Source organism: Bubalus kerabau, chromosome 20 (assembly GCF_029407905.1).
Source record: "Bubalus kerabau isolate K-KA32 ecotype Philippines breed swamp buffalo chromosome 20, PCC_UOA_SB_1v2, whole genome shotgun sequence".
NCBI classification, from domain to species: Eukaryota; Metazoa; Chordata; class Mammalia; order Artiodactyla; family Bovidae; genus Bubalus; species Bubalus kerabau.
Genome location: NC_073643.1, coordinates 41,680,191 through 41,696,863, shown reverse-complemented (window position 1 = coordinate 41,696,863; position 16,673 = coordinate 41,680,191). Strand labels below are relative to the sequence as shown.

The 16,673-nt window shown below is 40.4% G+C and overlaps 1 long non-coding RNA gene across 3 annotated transcripts in view; it reads right to left on the bottom strand.

The window, feature by feature from the left end:
- The window catches only part of LOC129634911 (uncharacterized), a 76,657-nt gene that overhangs the window by 58,594 nt on the left and 1,390 nt on the right, over window positions 1–16,673 (bottom strand). The window lies entirely within an intron of this gene.

The following is a 16,673-nucleotide window of genomic DNA, read 5'->3' as shown; positions in this document are numbered from 1 at the left end:
TCCAGCGGATGTTGGCAATTTGATCTCTGGTTCCTCTGCCTTTTCTAAAACCAGCTTGAACATCAGGAAGTTCACAGTTCACATATTGCTGAAGCCTGGCTTGGAGAATTTTGAGCATTACTTGACTAGCGTGTGAGATGAGTGCCATTGTGCAGTAGTTTGAGCCTTCTTTGGCATTGCCTTTCTTTGGGATTGGAATGAAAACTGCCCTTTTCCAGTCCTGTGGCCACTGCTGAGTTTTCCAAATTTGCTGGCATATTGAGTGCAGCACTTTCACAGCATCATCTTTCAGGATTTGAAATAGCTCCATTGGAATTTCATCACCTCCACTAGCTTTATTCGTAGTGATGCTTTCTAAGGCCCACTTGACTTCACATTCCAGGATGTCTGGCTCTAGGTGAATGATCACACCATCGTGATTATCTGGGTCGTGAAGATCTTTTTTGTACAGTTCTTCTGTGTATTCTTGTCACCTGTTCTTGATATCTTCTGCTTCTGTTAGGTCCATACCATTTGTGTCCTTTTCGAGCCCATCTTTGCATGAAATGTTTCCTTGCTATCTCTAATTTAAAGACTCCCAAATCAATGTCTCTAGCCCTTTTAAGTTCAGTTTCATCCTTCAGTCATGTCCAACTCTTTGCGACCCCAATAATCACAGCATGCCAGGCCTCCCTGTCCATCACCAACTCCTGGAGTTCACTCAGACTCATGTCCATCAAGTCGGTGATGCCATCCAGCCATCTCATCCTCCATTGTCCCCTTCTAAGAGTTTCAAATATGTATCATTTAATATGTCCACAACAAAATTATGACTTGCTTTTCCTTTCCTGTCCTCATTCTGCCCAAACCAGACACCAGTGAGTCCTTCCTGAGGCCTCCTTCTCCCTCAGCTCTCACATCCAATAGAGCACCACTCTGCTGGCTCTTTCTCACTGACATCTCTCAATCCAAGTGATCCTCTCCATCCACTGCCATTGCTTAAGTCCAGGCACTCATGATCTCTTACCTGGACTATGAAATAGCTTACTAATTGCTTCCCCTGCATCCAATTTTAACCCTTTAAATCCATCACTTTCAGGGTAGGCAGTTAGTTGTACATGTGTGTGTCAGTCGCTCAGTCTGACTGTTTACAACTCCTTGGACTGTAGCCCGTCAGGCTCCTCTGTCCATGGGATTCTCCAGGCAAGAATACTGGAGTAGGTAGCCATGCCCTTCTCCAGGGAATCTTCCTGACCCAGGGACTGAACCTGGGTTTCCTGCATGCAGGCAGATTCTGTACCATTTGAGCTACCCGGGAAGCGCCAGAGTTAGATATATGAGATGCAAATTAGACTATATTGCTTTTGCTGCTTAAAACCTGTGTCCTGAGTCTGCACACAAGACTCTCCATCACTGTTCTACCTATCCCTTCAGCCTTGTCTCTTGCCTCTCCTTGCTTTGAACACTCACTACTAACATCAGATAGCTTGCTAGTTCTGCTTCACACTTCTCCTCTGCTGTGCTAGTCCCTCTGCCAATAAAGTCCATTCTTTCTCTTTAGGATGCATTCCAGGTGTATCATGTCTTCTCAGAAGCCTCTTTGAAACCCAGGTAAAGGAGTGTTCTTAGACTAGAGCACCCTGTGACCCTTTAACCTTTCCCATATGTATTAAATGCCAAATTTTATGACTGTCTCTCTGACTGTAAGCAGAACAGTAAATGCCAATTATTTTCACCAAGTGTCTACAGTGCCTAGTCCAGTGCCTAGAATGAAGGAGAGGCTAAAGAAATGCTGGTTTAGTGAACAAAGGAAGGCATTTTACTATTCGGGAATTTCCATAAACTTAATTAACAAAGGAATAAATTACCATTTAGTTTTATGTTAATAACATCTCAAAACACTTATTTTATACACAACAGTGTCTCTTGACCTTGGTACTAGTCACATTTGGGCTGGATAATACTTTGTTTTAAGAACTGTCCTAAGCATCGCAGAATGTTTAGCAGAATCACTGGCCTCTACACACTAGATACCCATAGCTTCCCAATTCCTAGTTGTAACCATCAAAAACTATCCCCTAATATCCCCTGGTGGGAAAGGAGGAACAGAATTATCCCAGCTAAGAGGAACTAGTATAGATTGATATTTAGTATAGATCTTAAATTTTATAACATCTGTGAAGGTAGGATTTCCCATAACATTTTATTTGATCCCAAGGGATATCAGTTATTCTTTGTAAGAGGAAATCTGCCATTGTTTATTATATGTTTTTAAAGGCATTTAAATCAACTGTATGTAAAACTTTAAAGCACTTTTCCAATATAATTACCATGTAAAAAGATGAGATAATATCATTTATTCTTCTATAAAAATATAGGTTTGCTTTAAAAAAAAACATGTATATGTGCTAATTCTCATTTGGAAAAGAAAGATGCTATCCTCTGGCTGTGAGAGAAGGAAGGAGAGAGAGAAAAAAGGTATAATGGAGAAGGTGAGGGAGAGGCTTGTTTTAATTCAAAATTCAGGTTGTTTTTTTTTTAATGTTAACTCCCAATTTCCTTTGCTCTCTGCATGATTCTAACCCACTGTTATTGACCAGTGTGGTCAACATTAAACAAAGAACAGTGAACTCGATTACACAGCCTAGTCAGGCAAAGGTCAATCCAATATTCCAATTGACAGAGTTTCCAATATTCAGAGTATTCTACTATTCATAAACACCCTAAACATGAAAACTATACGAAAATAGTTTAGAAATTCTTTGAGGCAAGGGGAGCACCTCCTATGGCCAGGAACTATAGATTTTTTTTTTTTTAATGAGCCACAGATATGAGCTCTCTTCTCTGAAGTTTATGGTCTAGTAGGTGGATATAAAAGTTAATGAAACAGTAACAATGATGGGGGTATAATTAGAAACTGAAAAAGTGCTATGAAGGAAAATAATTGAGGAACATGACCTGAACTTAGGCAAGTGACACAAGATCTAAAGAAGGAATCGAAGGAATTAACTAAAAGCGACAGAAGACAACCTGCAGGTGGAAAGGAGAGCATGAGTAGATGCCCTGGGCAGCAGGGAGCGCGTCAGAATGCAGAGAGAACAGAGGAGCCTGAGGGAGCTGGGGAGCTGGGCCAGGGCAGCCAGGTAGGGCCTACTGGGCCATGCCAAGGGTAGATAAGATGCAAAGGCCGTCAACTGATGTAGATGAAACAAATCATTCTGCTGTGGTGTAGAGAATGTGTTGGTGAAGCAGAGCAGAGAGGATGCATGGAGACCAGCACCAGCATCTTACCAAATCACTATTTCTTGAAAGCTCAGGCAAAAGAGTTCCAGTTTTACCGCATGGATGAGCCTTGAAAACATGATGCTGGACTTCCTTAGTGGTACAGTGGATAGGAATCCGCCTGCCAATGCAGGGGACACGGGTTCAGTTCCTGGTCTGGGAGGATTCCACATGCCGCAGAGCAACTAAGCCCATGCACCAAGAGTCTGTGCTCTGCAGCAGGAAAAGCCAGCGCAATGAGAAGCTGATGCACTGCAGCAAAGAGAAGCCCCTGCTGGCCACGAGAGAAAGCCTACCTTCAGCAACAAAGACCCAGTGCCAGCAAGAATAAACAGAACGCTAAGTGAAAAAGCCAGTCACAAAGGCCGCAAGTTGAATAACTCCATCTACACGAAGTGTCTGGAATAGGTAAATCCATAGAGATGGAAAGACCAGTGGTTGTCAGGGGCTGGGGTGGGAAGGGACTAGAGGAGAATGCTAGTGGGTACCGAGTTTCTTTGGGAAGATAAAAAATGTTTTAGAAATACATAGTAACAATGGCTGCACAACTTTGCTAATATACTGAAAACCAATGAACTGAACATTTCATAAGGGTGAATTTTATGGCATGTGAATTATATCTCAAGCTGTTACCAAAAAAAAAAGCCCTTATTATTATGTCATGGGAGAAAACAACTTCTATCTAAATCTCTAAGCAAAAATAAGGTAAAGAACTGACTTTTAAAAGTCTTTAATTTTAAAGTCATGTTTTTAAAAATGCTTCTTGCATTCTAAAATTTAATGAGCCAAAATTTAACAATTATATTGAAAAAGGCATTTAAACAAGAACAGCTGATCAATGATTTAGAGAGAGAGCCCTATAATTCCCAAATAATAGTTTTTGTTTTTGTTTTTTTAATCTAAAAGACCAGCCACTGGGAATTAGATCAATTGGAATTTTACTATTTTGTCAATTCAGTTAAATATTGGATTTTAACTTTCAGCACGATTTAAATTTTCTACCCAGACAGCCACTTAGCAGATATGTGATATCAATCCTGATTTCCAACTTCAGTTTTCTGTATGAATTTAATGGGGGAAATAATTGTGCAAGAATGTGTTTTAAAACACAAATCTCAACTACCCTGTTATTACATTTACAGCTGATTACCATGTGAATTGCTTTTATGCTATGCTAGAATATCACTAATACTGTTCTTTCAAGGAGTACAGTATGAAGCAAAGGATGTATGCAACAGCCTCTAACAACGATGACACTGGCTAACACTTAGTTTTAAATTCACATTTACATTAAAATTATTATCTAGGAAAAAGTAACGTGTGGGGCATTTTCTACATCAGGACTCTTTTTGGTATACGTGAAAATCCAACTCAGAACACCACAGTGGAAATACAATACACTGACTTTCTTAACTGCAAAGTTCAGTGGTGATGCTTCATCAGCACTGGCGCAGCTGGATTCAGGGCTCCCAGGCTGGTTTTCTGACAGACTGGTTTCATTTTCAGACCCAAAGGTTGTCCCTCCTGATGGCAGGATGGGAGCAGCAGCTCCTCCCGAGGCTCTCCCGCATTCTTAAGAAAAGACTCACTGTGGCTGCCAGGTTCTAACTGAACCCTGTGCTCAGTATTGGACCAACCACCACACACAGCAGGATGGAGCATGTTGACTGATTCAGGCCTGGGACACACACAGTCCTGCAGGACAGAATCCCATTCCAACCATACAGACTGACAAGAGGGGAAGAATGAATCCTCTGGGGGGAGTGGGGGGGGTGGGCGGACAGCAAGTATTGCTGCTAGAAAAAAGGACAATGGAGACTGGAAAGGAAAATAACAAATGTCCCCTTAAAAGATGGGGACATTTCCAGTTAAAGATGGGCCAACCTGACAATGAGTTGGGAAGTACAGTGGACCCTTCTGAGGGTATCTTCTCATTGGTTTCCCTCTCTGAGAATTTTTCCATTTGCCTCATGGTTTGAACCAGATTCCTTCTATTTGCCCCTCCAGAGCCACTCTGCATCTTTCAAGCCCTGCTTTCTATTCCAGAAGCCTGAACTGAAAGGATGACAGATATGAGTTTCTGGACCCTCTCCCTGACTTTTGGTTGGGGTTGGTAAGCGGGGAACACCCGCAAAAGATCTAAGGGAAGAAGGAAGGGGTCCTTTCAGTCTTGTTTTATCTTCAACCAACCATCATAGCTCCTCCCCACCCCTATCTTCATGGAGATATAACTGAAACGCGACACTGTGTAAGTTTTAGACAGACATGATGATATGACACACACATCTATATTTCAAAATAATTACAATAAGGATAGTTAACATATCCCTCACCTCACATAATTACCTTTGTTGTTCTGGTAGTGGTAGTGAGAACATTTAAGATCTACTTTCAAGTATACAATATGGTATTATTAACCACTGCCACCATGCTGTACATTTCATCCCCTTTTATGACTGCCCTCTATATTCAAACTTTTCTTCCTAGCTCTGGTAACCACTCCCCAGATTGTCCTTTTAGGCCTAGACATGATCAGGACTTCTAGAATACAACATTATTCTTTATGAGTTTTCCTAAACCATGCCCAAAGCTTTGAAAATTGTCCCATAATTAAACCCTCTTTGAATTATCACATTTGAGTGCACCATCTGTTTCCTGCTGGGACCCTGACAGATAAGTAATAAACATTGCAGCCATATTCCTTAATGCATAACCTCAATTTACATATTATTCTGAATTCTCACATTTGTTCAGTGAAATAGGCATTCTTAATCCTATTGGATCTATAACGGAACAGAGGCTCAGAGAGGTTAAGTACCTTGACCAAGATCCCAAGGCTACTAAGGGACCCAACAGACACTAGTCTAATTTCTCATTCTCTATGTCCAAGATACATCATCTCTGGCCTGGATCATGACGTCCACTCTTGCCTTCTTATAGTCTTTCTCCTCACAGTAGCCAAACACCACCCATTAGATCTGCAAAGATTGTTACCAAATGTCCATGAAATAACAAGCAATAACAGTTAGTAAAGTGCCTTACAGATTTAATAAATTAGCTCACTGAATATATATGTATGTGTGTGGGGATATACATGTATGTATGAGTGTGTGTGTGTGTGTGTGTGTGTGTGTGAATGAGAGATCGATCCTCCGACCACTTTCAGAATCACACTCCTTGAAGATGGAGGATGTGGAGGAGACTTTGGACGAACTGATTCTAGGGATCCAATCCTTCTCCACTCAGCTCACCCATCATCTTCTCTTGAAAGTCTTTCTGATACCCCAGGAAGGGTGAGGTACCCACTCTATGCTCCCATAGTATTTATCCTACCCCAGCATTTATCCCATGGAAAAGCAGTTCGTCAAGGCTGTATATTGTCACCCTGTTTATTTAACTTATATGCAGAGTACATCATAAGAAACGCTGGACTGGAGAAACACAAGCTGGAATCAAGATTGCCGGGAGAAATATCAATAACCTCAGATATGCAGATGACACCACCCTCATGGCAGAAAGTGAAGAGGAACTCAAAAGCCTCTTGATGAAAGTGAAAGTGGAGAGTGAAAAAGTTGGCTTAAAGATCAACATTCAGAAAACGAAGATCATGGCATCCGGTCCCACCACTTCATGGGAAATAGATGGGGAAACAGTGGAACAGTGTCAGACTTTATTTTTTGGGGCTCCGAAATCACTGCAAATGGTGACTGCAGCCATGAAATTAAAAGACGTTTACTCCTTGGAAGGAAAGTTATGACCAACCTAGATAGCATATTCAAAAGCAGAGACTTTACTTTGCCAACAAAGGTTCATCTAGTCAAGGCTATGGTTTTTCCAGTGGTCATGTATGGATGTGAGAGTTGGACTGTGAAGAAGGCTGAGTGCCGAAGAATTGATGCTTTTGAACTGTGGTGTTGGAGAAGACTCTTGAGAGTCCCTTGGACTGCAAGGAGATCCAACCAGTCCATTCTGAAGGAGATCAGCCCTGGGATTTCTTTGGAAGGAATGATGCTAAAGCTGAAACTCCAGTACTTTGGCCACCTCATGTGAAGAGCTGACTCATTGGAAAAGACTCTGATGCTGGGAGGGATTGGGGGCAGGAGGAGAAGGGGACAACAGAGGATGAGATGGCTGGATGGCATCACTGACTCGATGGACATGAGTCTAGGTGAACTCCGGGAGTTGGTGATGGACAGGGAGGTCTGGCATGCTGCGATTCATGGGGTCGCAAAGAGTCGGACACGACTGAGCGACTGATGTGATCTGATCTGATATAATTATTATTTGCTTTCCTTCTTCTATCCCACATTCTGCTCCATTATAATTGCCCATGTGTTTCTCTCCTTCTAGAGTACAAATTTCTAGAAGGCAAGAGTCATATCTATTATTTCTGTATCCCTAATGTCTGATATATACCTTTAGCTAGGTGCTAAATAGGTATCTGTTAAATGAGTGACAATATACTTCTGAACAAAACCCATGAGAAGGAGTTCCCCAAGATGGGCTGTCAGGGACCATACTGAAGGGATTCCCTCAAGAGGAAAAAGAGAAACTGTTACTGCTGAGATGACATCTAAACTCTAAAATTACATGATTCTGGATAATAGAGCTCCACAAATTACAGGAAACATGTTTCTTTCAAGGGTTAACAGTTAATAATTTTAAAACCACCTCATGTCATTTTTGCTAACATTGATCAAATAACAAAAGATAACTGTAAATAATAAAACCTAGTTTTTCACTGTTGAAGAAAAAGACTATAATGAAAAATCTGATGGAATTTTAATAAGATCTTTAATGTAGTTAACAATATAACACCAATGTTAATTTCCTGGTTCTGATCGCTACATTATAGTTATACAAGATATTAACATTAAGAGAAGCTGGGTGAGAGATAATGAAAACTTTTTTCAAATTTTCTAAAAAAAATTTTTTAATTTATTTTTGACTGCACTAGGTCTTTGTTGCTGCACGTAGGCTTTCTCTAGTTCTGGAAAGCAGGGGCCACTCTCTAGTTGGGGTGCTCAAGCTTCTCACTGTGGTGGCTTCTCTTGCTGCACAAGCTCAAAGGCATGGATTTCAGCAGTTGGAGCTCAGCAGCCCTAGAGTATGGGCTCAGTAGTTGCGGCACACGGGCTTCATTGCCCTGGGGCATGTGGAATCTTCCCAGACCAGGGACTGAACTATGTCCCCTGCATTGGCAGGCAGATTTTTAACCACCACTAGACCACCAGGGAAGTCCGAAACTTTTTTTTGAACTATTCATGAAACTTTTCTCTAAGTCTAAAATAAGTTCAAAATTCAACTGTCTATGGTACATTCTTTTAAAGTCATACTCTAAGAATCTAACATAGGTGATAAAATTTCACCAAGAAGTACATGGGGGTATAACACCTTAATAGCTTTCTGTGTTACTCAGAATGACAGAATTTTACAGTTTAAAATAAATCTTGGCCGTCCCAGTTCATTATTCTACTCTTGAGGGAACCCCCTCAGTACTATCCCTGACAGCCAAAAGCCTTTGCTAAGATGTCTCCAAGGACAGCAGTGTATCCCTATCCTAAAAATGAATTACTGGAAGAACAGCTTGAATTGTTAGAAAGATCATCCTCTTTTACCCACCAAGGTGAAATTAGCCTCATGTTGATTCTCTGGACCCCACATGGTGATGATCAGTTTCATGAAAACAGTCAGCATCATCCCACCTGTGGTTTTTCTTCTTCAAGTAAAACACCCCCAATCCCTCTCCAGATGATATAATGATGCTTTAACAGGGGTCACTGATGCTTTGATGCAGTCATTTCTAAACTTTTTTCTCAGCCACAGAACTCCTCATCAAAGAAATTCTCAGGTAGAAGTGAAAGTTGCTCAGTCATGTCCAACTCCTTGCAACCCCATGGACTGTAGCCTGCCAGGCTCCTTTGCCCATGGAATTCTCTAAGCAAGCCCCTCATGTAGAAGTCAGTATGTAAAACAGATAAAACTTCTCTGCTGGAGATAGTAGGTGAGGAGACCAAGGGTTATCTGATCCCCTCACCTCTTCCCTTCCCTAGTGGTCCTTGAAGCACAACTGTTGGAACGTTTAAAACTTCCAGAATAGATAAACCTCTTCCTCAAACCAAAGGCATGAAAGAGCATGGGCACCTCAGAAACCAAGGCAGGTGTGTAGGGAAGATGTTTTGAGTACATGCTTTCTAATGTCTCCAAATTATACCACATGGACAATCCCTGACTTACCTGTTGGGCCATAAATCGTAATGATCATGACAATAAGAACTAAGACTTTATATGTATTAACTGAAGAATCCTATGATACAGATCTTAGGCATATCCCATGTTATAAATGAGAAAACAAAGGCATGACATAGGTAAACCAACTTATTCAGTAGAAGTGGTAGAACTGGATTTATAACCCGTATCTCTCTGACTCTGAACTATGCACTTAACTGCTATATTCTCCTGCTTCTCGGGAACAGAAATCTAAAAGGATTATGGGACTCCAGCCTACTCATCTAGCATCCTCACCTATACAGTAGTCACTTTACAACCTGGAATCATCTTGGAGTGAATTCACTAGGAAATCCATTGTAAACACTCTACTCCTGACATCAAGCCTCTACAATATAATCCATCTCCCTTGCTTCGGACATATTTCAGTTCTCAATTTAACAATATCACCTTGGAATCTTAGATCCTAAGGATTAAGCATTTTGGAATGGTCGGTCCATACGTAAGGGTCATCTATAGATACTCTTAGGCTAATGCCCAGCAGAGAAATGGTTTGCAAGGAACCCAAGCACCCTGTGTAGTTCTGACCTATGGCTGTTTTATGCTTTTACACAGAGCAGATGCTTGGTGAGCCTCAGTATGCAGCCTTTCCTCCCCAAGTAAGGGCTGGGATGGTGTTCATTTGTTGTAAATGCCTTCCCGTGTTTCCTTTCGGTGGAAACCCCCTACCTTAACACTTCAGTATTTGGCGTTTGCATCATCAGACCTCACTTTCCAAGTTCCACCCCAGAGCACAGAGTTGGCTGAGCCCAGATAATTAGCATACTAACAGTTCCATGTGATCCTAGCTAGACCAATAAGACTGAATATCAAGACGTGTTGGAACCATTGGAAAAGACGTCTTTTCCCTAGGACCTCTGAGTTAAGAGACTGCAAATCCAGCAGCCATCTTGTTACTGGGAGACTACCAACTCAATGTTGAAACCAAAGAGAAGAAAGCAAAGTCAAGATATGAAACAGATTTCAGAAATCTTCATTCAGACACCACATCCAGCTGTGCTTAGGGATGGACTCATTATACTTAGGTGAACTAATAAATTCCCTTTGTAGCATAACCCATTCCAGTTGGAAGTATAACCTTTGAATTCTCTGTAAGCCTCTCCTGCTCATCCTTTATAAAATTATAACCTTCACCATACCGTGGTGCTCCCTAAACCCCTTCCTACACTTATCTTTTTTTCCTAAGCACTTATGTAATACACTACAAGCTTTACTTATTTGCCTCATTTATTTTCTGTCTCCCCAACTAATCTCCATAAAGGCAGAGCTTAGGCCTACTTGTTCATAGCTTACTTTGAATGGAATGACCCCAGAATATAGCAGGTACTCAATAAATATCAATGTTTGTGAAATGAGTGAGTGAGAGAACTTGGAAATCAGATAGTTCTAAATGGTTTATATGGAAATTCTCTTTGAGCATTATAAAGTCAGGATGGAAGCTTCCCCTGTGACCGAACATGAGGCAATTTCTCTTCTAATTTCAAATATATGTTTAATAAGCATGTATTGAGCACCTATCTAGCTCATCACTGTGCTAAACTCAAAGATAAATACAGTCCCTGCCCTCCAGTAGCTTTCAAAGGGACGCTACTGTCTGGGACAACAGCCAGTTGGAGAAGCACCAGCTTTCAAGTATGAACATCCTTCCAGAGGAAGGCAAGGTAGTCTTTGGGCCCTCTCCTTCTCCCTGTCCCATGTTCATAGGGTGATCTACAAACTCAAAGTGAAGACTTACATATATCCCAGTCTGGGAACTGAGAGACAAGCACAAAAGGCAAAGATACAGCTTAATTAAGGAGAGGAGAGGAGAGGAGAAATAATAATAATAGAATCTCATCAAGAACAGGGAACTGACTGTCGCTCCTCATGAGGACTGAACTGGACCCCTCTGGGATCTAAGACACCTTAGCCGTCTGGTTATCTTGTGGTTTCCTCAGCGTCCCCTAGAGTCCTGCTGTTGGCATAACTCAGCCTTTCTTGATCAGTCTCTGTTTCTCTTGGTTTGCTTGCTCTCACATTCACGCGCTCTTTCCCCTCTTTTTCCCCCCTTTTCTTTCCTCATTTCCTTCCTTTCTTCCCTTCCTCCTCCCTCTCTCTTTTTCTTCCTTCCTTCCTTCACTTATTGAGTTATAATTCACATATTTAAAATTCAGTTTGCTGAATTTTTACATATACACACATCTGTGAATTTATCATCACAATTAAAAGAGTGAACAGATCTGTCATTCCCCAAATTTCCTAAATCTTTTCTTAATCCTCTTTGCCTCTCTCTACTTCCTCTCGCCACCCTCATGCAATTGCTCACATGCAGTTTAGGTTGTAGTTTCTAAACTTTCTTATAAAAAGAATTATGCAGTATGTACTCATTTGTCTGGTTTCTTTTACTCAGCATACTTATTTTGAGATTCATCCATGACATTGCCTATAGCAATATTCCATTTCTTTTTCCCTGTGGCCTGACAGTATTCCACTACAGGGACATACCACAGTTTGTTCATCCATTTACCTATTGATTGCTATTTGTATTGTTTTTAGTTATTTGACTAGCAATGAATAAGATTTCTATGAATATTTGTGTACAATCTCGTATAAACACACATTTTCGTTGTGATTCAGTAAATACCTGGGATTGGAACAGCTGGGTCTCATAGGAAGTGCATATTTAAACTGTTAAGAAACTGCTGCTGAACTCTTTTCCAAAACGGTTGTACCATTTTACATTCCCACACAATGTATGGGAGTTCTGGTTGTTCCACACCCCCACTAACACTTGTTATGTCAATCTTGTTTTAACTTTAGCCATTCTAATCAGTGCAATGCTACTTACTTGTGGTTTTAATTTGCATTCTCTAGTGAATAATAATGTTGAGTATCTTTTCATGTGCTTAATTGCCATCTGTACATCTTCATTGCTGAAGTACACATTCAAATCTTTTGCCCACTTTATTAGGTTATTTGTTTTCTTGTTGTGCTTTGAGAATTTTTTAGGTATTCTAGATATAAATTCTTTCCCATGTATGTGATTTGTTAATATTCTCTCCCACTCTGTGGTTTACTTTCTCATTCCTTTAAAATAGAAGAAAATCATAATTTGATGAAGTCTAATGTATTAATTTTATTATGGTTCATGCTTTTGATGTTATATCTAAAACATACACTGAACTCAAGGTCACAAGGTTCTGCTTTCTCATAGAAATTTTACAGTTTTTGGTTTTACATTTAAGTCTGTGGATCATTTTCAGTCCATTTTTGTATATAGTATGAGGTATGGATTGAGGTTTATTTTGTGGCACATGGATATACAATTGCTCTGCAACAATTTGTTGGAAAAACTGTTCTTTCTCCATTGAACTGCCTTTTGAGGGGCCTTTGTCAGAAAGTCTATTAATCAGATATTCTTGGGTCAATTTCTGGAGTCTGTATTCTACTTCATTAATCTACTTATCTACCTTGGCTTCAATACCATACTGTCTTGATTATTATAGCTTTACAGTAAATCTTACAATCAGGAAATTAGTTTAATTCTATTTTTTTTTTAATTTCTTTCTCTTAAAACAATCTGCTGGAATTTCAAATGGGATTACAAAGACTCTAGTTTAATTTGGGGAGCATCAGCACTTTAATAATGAATCTTCCAATTCATGTAATGGATTATCTCTTCATTTTGTGTATCACCTGTAGTTTCTCTCAGCAATGTTCTATAGTTTTCAGTATACAGATCTGGAACATCTTTTGTCAAATTTACCCCCTAAGTATTTCATTTTTCCAATGCTGTGTAAATAGCATTGTTTTTGTCATTTTAATTTCCAGTTGTTTGTTGCTAGAAGAGTTTCTTTTTGCTTCATTTCTATTTAAAGCAGATCTTATAAAACCAAGCCATTTCTTAAGCCACTGGCCCAAGTTGTTGTCTGAGATGTGGAATGAACCCAGTCTAGTCAGCTACAGCTAAGAGTGCAGAGTCATATGGTACAGATCAGGCACATATCTTTGCTCACCTCAGGGATGGCTCCGGGTCACTGACCCTCGGCGGGATTGGCCCTTGATGAACCCATTCTATACCCTGTGTTAAATGATCACAAACAAATCAGTAAAATGATGAGAACTAAATGTTAATTCTGTTCTTTTAAATTTTGCACAGGAAACTTATATGGCTGTTTGGGAGGGCCAGCAAAAAAAAGAATCTTGCATTGGAAGTCAAGTATTTATTTCTGTTGGCATCTCTAAATACAACCATATGGTCCTAGAGGCCAGAATGTTACAAATTCCACCTACTACAGGAAGATCTAAATTCCTAGGAGACCATATGTCTAATGATGTATCCCAGCCCCTTAATTTACACTCTCTTTTACCATAAACTCTGCTTTAACTGGTCTGCTAAGCTTAGAAGGCAGCAAAGTCCAAGGGATGCCTTGGGTAAATAGCAGGACTTAGAACTTTGTGACCATATGACTGCCCACTAAAAAAGGATATCTTGAGCCAAATACAGTTTTAAAGGAAGGCATTTTTAAGCCCAATTTTCTTAGTGAATTATGTTTTTCAGCACATGCTTATGCCTTTTTTTTTTTTTTAATTCTCATGCATTCATTCATTTTTTCATTCAGCAGTTGTCCATGTAAAGTTAATGTGGATCTCAATGCTACGGTGGTGGTAGGGGTGGGAGGTAACACCAAGATTCATAATGAGGATTCCTGTTCCTAGGTAGGGAAACACACAGACCAGTACAACATGAATAAAGATACAAAGTGGAATATCTGGCACTGTGATTTGTAAAATATAAGGCAGTATTCCAATGTCTGTTATTTCATAGCTCAGAAGCAAAGACAGCACTGTAGAGAGTTGAGAAAGGCCTTCTAGGGAATGGAGGGAGACATGATCTGGTTTAACAGATGCAGAGAAATCACTTACCTAGGTGAGAGGAAAATGTCTACCCATTTCTCCAAAGACCTCAGTGTATTGTGCTGGAGGAATGCTGAGAAGAGGATGTGGTAGAGGGATGTGGTCAATCACATTTTCCAAAGACAGCCACACTCCTCATCATGAGACAGAATCTAATTCTCTCCTTGAATGTGACTGGGCTTTTGTGACTGTTCAACCAGTAGCAAATGGCAGACACGATACCACTTGGAAGAGTCAGTCATAAAATTTCATGTCTGCCCTTTTCACCAGAACACTCTTCCTAGAGCCCTGAGCTACGGTGGGAGAACTCCCACAGCCCTGAAGGTGCCACGCTACGAGGAGGCCCAGTCTACTTGATCCACAGACTGCATGGAGAAACCCTGAGAAAGAAATGTCTAGCTGGCCCTCAGATGCTCCAGTCCCAGCCACCTCTGACTGCAACTGCATGAAACACTCTAAGCCAAACTGTCTAGCTGGGCCTTTCCCAGAGCACTGACCCAGAGAAATCATGACAAATAAAGAAACAGCTACTGCTGTTTTAAGCCACTAACTTTCAGGGTGATTGGTTACACTCAGTAATAGATGATCAGAACAAGGAAGTAAGAAATGACGTGGCTGCTTTTATTTTTTCTCCTTTCATGTCAGATTTGGGCTGACTGGGACTTGATGATAAGTCTGATTCCATAGTGCAAAAGAGGTAGTTAGAATACACTCAAGACTAGAAGTAGTATCTACATAATTGGCCAACAAGATGGTAGAGAAACAGGCTCTTCAAAGCTTTGGAGACAAGAGAGAACCACCACTGAAGCAGGTTGCTAAACTGAGAACCACAGGAGGGTCTCACACAGGATGCAAAGGCAGAGAATCCACTACCCAAACCCATGACAAGATTACAGATAAGCAAGTGAAGCTTGAAGAAGTGTGACCTGACACTGAGTTATGAAGATCTAGTTATAGTGTTTCTCCCAGCAAGGGATACAGAATGATCTCAGAGCCTGGAGGGAGATGAGACCTTTGATACCACCTGTGTGGATTAGATGGGAGTCAGATCAGGGGAGGTGCCAATCAGCTCATTTTGTTTCCAGTCAGCCCAGATTAACTGCCTGTCCCACTCTACCCTACTTCTCTACTTGGAGAAGGAAATGGCAACTCACCCACTCCAGTATTCTAGCCTGGAGAATCTCCATGGACAAAGATGTCTAGAGGGTTACAGTCCATGGGGTCACAAAGAGTTGGACATGACTGAGTGACTAAGCATCACTCTACCCATCCTCCAGCAAAAGGAAAAAAAGAGGCCAGAAGACCAAGTAAGAAAGTAAGTCTAAGAAAAAAAAGAAGGTAATATGCAAAAGAGGAAGATATTATGGATGGCATTCTGGTATAGAACACATCCACCAAAAAATCAAATTAGGGAACCTATACTAATTTAGCAACATGCATCAAAACATTTCAGGCAACATGCCTGAAAACATTTTTAAAAGACAGAATAGAATGCAAACATTTAAGTAACTGAAGAATGATCAATTTGATCAAATATTTACAACAGCTACATTCACACCTAAAAGGGGAACATCCAACAATCTAATTGTCCAACAGATTAGCTAAATTGCAGAATAGTATGCAGGCTGTTTTGAAAATTGTTATACAACATGAAAAAAACACTACCAAAATATTGTTTAGTGTAAAATTTTTCCTAAATAGCACGTTCTGGGCCTGTTCCTTTAAAGATGCCCGTAAAAATTCCTCATACCACTTGGTACTCAAGAAATGTTGGCTCCCTAAATGAATTCTATAATTTTCAGTGCAGACCTATTACATGCCAGGCATGGTCTTTCACCTCCACATAATCCTAGGAAGTAGATACTATTACCATCCCTGTTTTGAATGGGTGAAAATAGTGGCAGAAGATTAAGAAATGTGCCCAGTAAATGGTAACACTGGGGCAGCTAGGGACGCACAGTCTGGGTCCAAAATACAGTATTGTCTCTTAAGCTAGACAATGCCTAAAATAAGTGATATTTGAAAAACTAAAATTTAGTTTTGTCCCCGTCAAGACTTTACCCTCAATCATCAAGGAAAAAAAGGAATAATGATATTCACTAGGTCTCATGATTATTGGCAACAAATCTTTCAGAACTAAGGGCAGAGGGAATGGTAACCAAGACTCCAGCATTAAGAAGGAGAAGGTGGAGGGATCCAAGTATATTCATTATTTACATTTTTTTCAT